This window comes from Anolis carolinensis, chromosome 1, assembly GCF_035594765.1.
Source record: "Anolis carolinensis isolate JA03-04 chromosome 1, rAnoCar3.1.pri, whole genome shotgun sequence".
Classification (NCBI taxonomy): domain Eukaryota; kingdom Metazoa; phylum Chordata; class Lepidosauria; order Squamata; family Dactyloidae; genus Anolis; species Anolis carolinensis.
Window position 1 is genome coordinate 111393365 of NC_085841.1, and position 9248 is coordinate 111402612.

The window sequence follows — 9248 nt, forward strand, 5'->3', positions numbered from 1 at the left end:
TCCGCCTTCAGGGCATCACCGTTTATCTTTACATAGACGATTGGCTATTAGTTGCACACTCCAGAGAGGCTCTGCTACGGGATCTAGACTATACACTATCCCTTCTCAATGATCTCGGGTTGGTAGTCAATCAAAAGAAATCACATCTTGTTCCTGTGCAGAGAATATGATTCATTGGAGCAGAGCTGGATTCCATCACCAGTATGGCATATCTGCCGGAAGATCGCTTCCGATCCCTACGAATAGCGTTGCTCCGTCTCGTGCACAATGTGGCGCCAAAGGCCAAAGATGTACAGTCAGCCCTGGGACACATGGCTTCAACAACATCTGTAACACCATATGCACGCCTGAGAATGAGGCCTCTACAAGCCTGGTTTCTCAAGGTGTTCAATCCTATGCTCCACAGTTCACATATTCGTCTGTCTCTTCCGTCACATGTCCGCCAATCACTCCAGTGGTGGTTGTCTCGGACGAATGTGTGCAAGGGCATTCCATTCAGGCATTGCGAACCAACAGTGACGGTGACGACGGATGCCTCTCTGGAAGGATAGGGCGCCTATTCTGGCTCCCTAGTGGTCAGTGGCAAGTGGACGCCTCAAGAGTCTCAAAGTCACATCAACTTGTTGGAAATGATGGCAGTGCAAAGAGCCCTCCAAGCCTTCCAGGACATATGTTGTCACAGGGTGGTCCAGTTGAGGACAGACAATACCACTGTGGCATGGTACGTCAACAAACAAGGAGGCACACGCTCCCGCTCCCTCCTGAACCTCACCCTGCAGATATGGGAATGGTGTTTGCTGAACCATATCCATCTGGTAACCATTCATGTTCCTGGTCAAGAGAACAAGATAGCAGATCGTCTCAGCAGGGGAGACAGTACCACCCACAAATGGTCTGTCACCAACAGAAGCAGCTTCTCTTTTCCAGAGGTGGGGCAATCCCCAAATAGATCTATTTGCAACAGCAGAGAATGCAAAATGCAAATTTTTCTGTGCAAGACAGGAACCCAACCAGCAGATGGGGTGTCTCGGGGATGCATTCCTTTTCAGATGGACAGGGCCCTGCTATATGCATTCCCACCGATTCCTCTCATACCCAAGGTAGTGGCAAAGCTCTACCGCGACCAGGCAGATTGCATAATTTTGACTCCATGGTGGCCGAGGCAGCCTTGGTTCTCACTTCTTCACACAATGGCACGGGGTCAACACTATCCCCTCCCGCACCGCCCGGACCTTCTTACTGCTCACCAAGGCTGCCTGCGCCATCCGGACATCAAGCAGCTCAATCTCACAGCTTGGCGGATCCGGCCTGACCATTTTCACAAGCAGTGAAAGACATACTGTGTGCAGCGCGCAGGCCATCAACGAAACGATCATATTCCTACAAATGGAATAAGTTTGCCAAATTTGCATGGCAGCAGAATGTGGATCCAGTCACTGCTCCCACATCAGTCATTTTTGAATTTCTTGTTTCTTTGATGGATACCGGACTAAAGTTATCCTCCATCAAGTGTTATCTTACAGCGATATCTGCTTGTCGTAAAGATGAGGGATACTCCTCCTGTTTCCAAGATCCCCTAATCCAACGCTTTCTGCGAGGATGCAGGAATACTCGACCTCCAGTTACTCCACCTGTCCCAGCATGGGACCTCCGGTTGGTGTTATCAGCCTTTCAGAAGCCACCTTTTGAGCCTATGGCAGAGGTGGAAATTTCATATGTGTCTTGGAAAACAGCATTTTTGTTGGCCATCACAACGGCCAGAAGGGCAAGTGAGCTCTGTGCACTACGGGCAGATGCTCCTTATATGCGCTTCCACTCTGACAAGGTGGTAATGCGTACAGATATCTCCTTTCTCCCGAAAGTAGCCTCAAATTTCCAGTTGGTTGAAGATATTGTTGTACCTTCTTTTTTTCAAAATCCATCTACTCCGGTGGAACGGGCTCTGCATCTTCTGGATGCTAGAAGAGCATTAGCATTTTATGTTGAAAGAACAAAAGATTTTAGAGCTTCACCTAAACTTTTTGTCAAATATAGGACAGACACTAAAGGTCTTCCAGTATCTTCACAAAGGTTGTCAGGATGGATCACAGCGACTATAAAACTGGCATATCAACTGGCACATCAACAGCCTCCATTCGGCCTAAAGGGCCATTTCACCAGAGCAGTAGCCACCTCCATGGCATATAGCCGAGGAATACCGCTACATGAAGTTTGTAGAGCAGCCACATGGGCCACCCCTCTGACATTTGTGACCCATTATAAGGTGGATCTGCTCTCAAAGAAGCAAGCAGCGTTTGGCAGAACAGTTTTGGGATCAGCACTGTCATGACGCCCACCAACCACGGTGAGTAGCTTGTTAGTCTACCACATGTGCTCATTTCACAGACACCATGAGGAAGAAAGATTGGTTGCTTACCTGTAACCGTGTTTCTTTGAATGGTGATCTGTGAAATTAGCACATCCCCGCCCTTCCTCCCCTCTAATTGTCATGCCTTCTTTCTCAAGCCGCTGTCGGCGGTGGGGAACTAAGGCCACAGCCCCAACTCTGCAATATATGCTTCCTGGGAGGAAGGCGGGGCTGCAGCCAAAGTACCTCTAACAGCTGTTAAAAGGTTCCGAGAGCAAGGCTTAGGTGCAATTACTACCACATGTGCTAATTTCACAGATCACCATTTGAAGAAACACGGTTACAGGTAAGCAACCAATCTTTCTCTTGGTTGATCAGAAACTATGCATTCAGGGTGGAAAGGTTTGGCTACCTGCAGTGTTCAGTTCATTTGGATGTAAAGATTCATTTTCAAAACGTTTTCATTTTTCCCTGCTCATTATTCAGATGATTATTTTGGGTTGTATGTCTGTACCTTCTGAGAAGAACTATAAAACAATGGTCTTGTATGACTCCTTGTAAAAGATTCAGGATATGGTATTTCCAATTCAATTTAAGTTAACAAAGATTCTTCGTCAGACCCATGGGCATCTACAGGACATTTTCTTCCTTGGAAGAGGCAGGGAAGATTATATAGCAGAGCTTATTTAAAGATAAAAAAAACTCCATAGTGATATCTGACTAGTTTTTCCAATATAGCATGTATTTCTATAGCACATTTTCCTCACATGTTCAGTAAGGATATAAATCTCTTACTACATTCATGCAAGAACAAAGGCTTTCAAAAGTGTTTTTCTGCTGGGTTAAGATTACAAGAGTTTCTGCATATATTTTTTCAATGACTTTTACTATTTCTATACTCTGAAAATATTTGTTTGTAAAAAAAAAACAGCGCTGGGCTATTGTACAGAGCTGGCATAACTCATGCTCTTACAACCAGCCCCAGACATCTGATTATTATATCAACAATGTACTTTACTTCATCCTTAGAAGAGTACATTTTTCAAATGTTTACCTCCCTCCCACATAGATTTTAAACAATACATGATTTAGAATTGCCACACATTTTTGTTTTTGCAGTTACCTTTTGTTTGGAAGTATATACACAGGTGTCCAACCACAACCACACTACATTCCAAATTATCTCTTTTTTTAAAAAAAGATTAACTAATCTCTTCAAGTATTACTCCCCACCCCATTGGAGGTAAAAAGTTTATTTTCAATTTAGTGAGCATGTCAATTATTAGCATTTAAAATCATGTTTGTGCTCAAAATACTGAACAGGAGTGAGCTGATTTCTTAAAAATGAAGCCACACGATAGGAAAGTGCTAATGTGATATCGTACTAAGCTTATTTCCTTAGATGCATGGAGAAAAGTCTACTTCCTCATGTGTATATTCACCCCTTGCATCTGAGAAAGTAGACCTAGTCTATGAAAACGTATCCTTCCCAATTTCATTCTCTCAGTTTAATCGGTAAAGTGCCATAAGATCTCTTTCCACCACGCATGCAAATGAAAATTTAAATATGTATGTCTCCATTGGGTCAAGGCCCCAGGGGCTATTGCATTCCATCCCAAAACTTCCTCACAAACAACTACCAAGGCACAGGAAGAGCTGTTGCACATTCTCAACAGTAGGAAGGATCAGAAGGAGAAGATGATTCAGATCATGAAGATATGAAAGCTCTGTACTTGTAAGGAAAGGAAAGGTGTACCTCAGTGAGCTAATTCCAGCTGCTGCTTAATACTGCCTTATGTCTCCTCCTCCTCCTGAGGAGTACAGCCCTTCTTGGAGCTTGGCAGCTACTGGGAAGAAGGAGAAGGAAGTGGAACTATGTAGGTGAAGCTACATTGTGATGTAGGATATTGTTTTTGGTGTAGAACCAACTTAATGCTTTATGTCTTCAGGATCTTCTAGTTTGATTCTGAGGGAGACTAACAAAGTGAAGCAAGTGATGGGGATCAGTATATACAAATTGCATGTACATGCACATACACATTTAAACTGTTTTGGCTGAAGTGAAGGACTATGGGAGATAGGCAATAGGGAAATAACTGAGTGTCAGTTATATGTTACTTTATCCACACTTCGCAAAAATGCCTACTTCTGTTTTAAGTAGCTCTGTGGCCCTAATCCAGAATATGTTTCTGATTTGCATTAGGTTTCTACTAGGCATGAGCGATCCATGAAAAAAATGTTTCTAAACTCGCTTGTAAAGTAGGGGGCGCTGGCGCTTCGTTTCTGAAACTACTTCTGAAATTTGGCCCAAAAAGTTTCGAAACTTAATATTAGGAATATTCAAAATTAATTTGTTAATGGCGGACGCGCATGCGCAGTGGCCAAGAACAGCACAGGGGGGGGGGACTTTACAGGACTCTCCCACCCTCATTTTTTGAGCTATCTTCTTCAAACTTGGTACAGTGGTAGAACCCATTTAACACTGCTAGCTCACCAAAATTCAGAACATTTCCCTTATCCTCTGATTTTGGCAAATTTTCATAGCTTTTATAATAAACCATTTTTTAATAATTGCAGAAATCTGCTCCTGGTTTGAAAGTCTTATTTCCTGTTTAATTGGGTTGTCTTTACTTTGAAAGTCATTGTTATACTTCAGAAACTTTGTTTTTTTGGCTGAAACTTTGTTAAATTGGTGGACAGTGTCCCAGGAAACCATAATGTGCTCCATGCCCCCTGCGCAAAGACAAAGTTCAGGCAGTGTCATAAATTTTGCCATGTTTCTATGACAGAACCAATTAGGAACATTTATCACCCAGGAACAGAAATCATAGTACACCATCAAATCATTCCTGACAGATGGCCATCAGCCTCTGAATAAGGAAATCAGTTTGTGGTTTGCAAGTGCTATTTCCTGTGTCATTGGCTTTTCTGGGGCTGAGAGTGTGTGACTTGCCCAAGTGGGTGGCTGAGTGGGGAATCAAGCCACAATCGGAGCACAACAGTCAAACCTCTCCCTCCCTCTTTCTCTCTCTCTCCCTCCCTCTTTCTCTCTCTCTCTAAATTTCTCATACCTTCCAAGAATTCACATACCTTATGAAAGTTTGGTCAAAATGGTCAGAGGAGGGCAACTAAAATGATCTAGGGTCTGGCGAACAAGCCCTATGAGGAGCGGCTTAAAGAACTGGGCATGTTTATTTATTTATTTATTTCAATTATTTATACCCCGCCCTTCTCACCCAAGGGGACTCAGGGCGGCTTACAAGTGGCAGTTGATGCCGTTATACAATAAACTAAAATGATTAAAACAGTTAAAACAGTCATAAAATACAATATACAAAGTTTAAAACAATGCAAAGTGCTTATGCCATGCAGAAGAAAAGGGGGAGAGAAAGGTGACATAAGGAAGGCCATGTATAAATATGTGAAGGGAAGTCATTGGGAGGAAAAAATAAGCTTGTTTTCTGTTGCCCTGGAGACTAAGACGCAATGGAACAATGGCTGCAAACTACAGGAAAGGAGATTTCACCTGAACATGAGGAGGAACTTCCTCACTGTGAGAGCTGTTCAGCAGTGGAACTCTCTGCCCCAGAGTGTGGTGGAGGCTCTTTCTTTGGAGGCTTTTAAGCAGAGGCTGGATGGCCATCTGTCAGGGGTGCTTTGAATGCGATTTCCTGCTTCTTGGCAGACTGGATGGCCCACAAGGTCTCTTCCAACTCTATTCTATGATTCTATGATTCTAAGTGAGGACGAAAGGGGGTAGGGAATGTTAAGAGAAGAGAGGGCCTGGGACATCTGGGAATTGTAATTTTAAAGTGGGCATAGTACTATTGGGGGAAACGTCTGCTTCAGCCCAATGCTTTTATAAATTGGGAAAATTCAGAGGCTTCGTTCTGCTACATTTTTAAAGCTATTGAGATGAAATTTGCCAGAATGGAAGCAAATATTCATAACTCTTTGCCTATTAAGTTTCATGATGTTTGACTCAAACACTGATTTTTTGGGGGAATTTTCAAACAACATTTTTTTAAAACGCTACCAGAACGATGGCCCCGCCTCTCCGCCCCTCTTCCCTGATTGGCTTAGCCCAAGGCTTCTGGGAAATGGAGTTTTGTCCAGGCAATGGTTTCTTGCTTCACTTCCACTTAAATAAATAAGGAAAATCCAGAGGCTTCGTTCTGCTTAATTTTTAAAGCTATTGAGATAAAATTTGCCAGATTGGAAGCAAATATTCATAACTCTTTGCCTATTAAGTTTCATAATGTTTGACCGATCCACTGATTTTTTGGGAATTTTCAAACAACATTTGTTTAAAACGCTATCAGAACAATGGCCCCGCCTCTCTGTCCCTCTTCCTTCCACCCTGATTGGCTGAGAGGCATGCCAACATGGCTTCACCTCTCAGAGGGGCTACAACTACATCCGAAGACATCAGAGACAGACAAAAAAGGTGCCTTTTGATTCAAATTCTTATTAGGAAGGCACTGAGCAGATGTTTCAAAACTCGCTTCAAAAGTGCTTTCAAACCGAATTTGAAACTAATTTAATGGACTAACGAAAAATTTGCCTAACCCTAGTTTCTATATTGATTTTTATCTCTACTCCCCTCTGGTGTTATTACATCCCCAGGATTTGTTGCTTCCAACAATGCTGTTTGCAGTGTATGTGATGTTTGGGGGCACATAGCAATTGGGAAAGTGACATGAATTGCTTAAATATTAGTGATTTTAATGGGTCTGTGGCAGCATAACTTTGTGCAGGATTGCGGCAGTGTTTACTCTAAAAGTCAGAATTCAACATTGTCTGGTGTGTTTATCTAATAGTTTATGCTCATAACTGTGTTTTAAAATTATAAACACATAGGAACATGCCACATGAGTGATATAGTTTAAACTGAGCTGATGCCATAATGAATAAACGTTTCAGTAGTTATTCAGACGTCTGGCCAAGAACCTTTTTTGTAAAGTATTGCTTCAAGCACTACAATATACTAAAAAGAAAATGCATGTTCCTGTTTTCAGAGGAGATTTTCACATTCTGGAGTTTAAGAATTTTCATTTCTGTTTAATTTGATGATGTTTACTTCTGTTTAGTTTTACTGCCATTATCATTATTCATTAACAGCAAGTAGATCATATTCTCTTTGATACCAGTTAAAATGAAATCTTGGAGGATATTGACATTGATTGATGGACACACTTTGAGACTATGCACTTGCAACCTGTTTAGGTTTCTTGCATATAATGCCAGTGCAGCATTGCTCAAAACAGCAGTAACTAAGATTTCTTCTGTTTTACTGCAGGTTATGTGAAATGAACTTGAAACCAGAATTTGCCTAAATTGTGTTCACTCATTTAAAAGAATGGATATAATAAATACTACATTCTTTAGGAAGTACAGTGACACTTTATCCATAGATTCAAGAGTTGCCTTGAAAGATTCCATTTGTTTATTCATGGCATATAGTTTTCAAATGAACTGTCAGAGTTTTATATTATTTGGGTCATTTCTTAAGTGAAAATGAATAAGTGTTTGCAGGAATCATGTCCCATCTATGTTTGATCAGCAATTAAGACACCTGCTTTAGATTGAGGGCTATTAATAGAGTCTGAGTAAGTCTTGTGTTAGTGTTGTGTGTTATAGTAGTGTTGTTAAAGTGTTGTGATGGTGTTGTAAAGTGCAGTGTTGTAGTGTGTGCTGTGATGGTGGCAAAGATGTTATTGCTGCTGAAGAGCTACTGAAGTGAAACCGAAGAGAGGTTTGAAGACGGAGAGTCCAGAGACCACAGAGGTTAAAGCTCCAAGATAAGAAAGCTTTGTTTTGCTGCTGATAAAAGCAAAGGACTGTGTTTTGTATGTTTTGTTTATATAAATCTTTCTTTACCAAAGGACAGTTTTGTTTTGGAGTTATTCTCCTTGGACGAGGGTGCAACTTCCGCAGAAGGGGTTGAGAGTTTGGAACCCAATTGGCTAGCTGCGACATGAACCATTTAGAATTCATTAATGCATGACTTGGTAAGAAAGATACAGTTTTAAAAAGAAGATTCACACTGCTAGTAAGCACATATTGTTGTATTGTTGTTTCTGGAAAGACAAAAGCTCTGTGAGCACCCTGTTGTCATCATTGAACTTTCCTTTTCATCTGTCATTGTGGGTGGCTTGGGGCATTTTAAACTATCAATTAAAGATCCCTCAGGATCAATTCATTATGTGTTAAAAGAAGTTACACCTCTTGAGACAGATTGCTGTGCTGTGTTGAGTTGGATCACTCTGGACATTGGTGGAAATCATCCAGTGACAGTGTTATGGTTGAGCCTTATGGCTCCGATACTGGGAGACGTGGTCGTAAGACTCCTCGGGAGTCAGATACTCTCGAGGAGCAAGAAAGGAAGCGGCTGCGGGACTTATTTGCAGAACCATCTGACGAGGATTCCTTTGAGGGTTTTACTGAGAGAATGGAGGAAGAGATGGTTAGCTCAGAGGAGGATGACATGGAATGGACTCGTGTGAGGGAGGATTTGGGTGCCACTGGCAATGATAATATGGAAGGCGATTGGGGACCTTCAGGATTAGACCCGTGGACAAGCTGGAGGGATGGGACGGGATCCACAGCTGGGGATGCTGTGGGGCGTAGTCAAAGGTGTTTCAGTTCTGATGAGGAAAGTGATGAGGAAACGCCTGGAATTAGGGTAACAGCTGATAGTGATGAGGAGCTGTAAACTGGCATAAAATGGGGTTTGGAAGCAATGGCTAATTGCGTTGGGCAAGGTAATCTGGACGAACGCTTGGGCTCTGTGTGGGAAATTCCTGAAGACGGGTGTGATTCGTTTGCTGACTACGTAAGTTACCAAGGACACTGGGCATAGACGGCGGGAGGAACTGTGTGGGCTTTTGTTGTGCAACCT

General features: G+C 42.3%; 1 protein-coding gene and 1 long non-coding RNA gene across 6 annotated transcripts in view; both read left to right on the forward strand.

The window, feature by feature from the left end:
- epha7 (EPH receptor A7) overlaps positions 1–9248 on the forward strand; it is a 252466-nt gene that overhangs the window by 44027 nt on the left and 199191 nt on the right. The window lies entirely within an intron of this gene.
- Positions 2700–9248, forward strand: part of LOC134298962 (uncharacterized) — a 31050-nt gene continuing 24501 nt past the window's right edge. The window contains exon 1 of the long non-coding RNA XR_010006096.1: positions 2700–9182. This is a non-coding gene — a long non-coding RNA (uncharacterized LOC134298962). The remainder of the gene's footprint in view (positions 9183–9248) is intronic.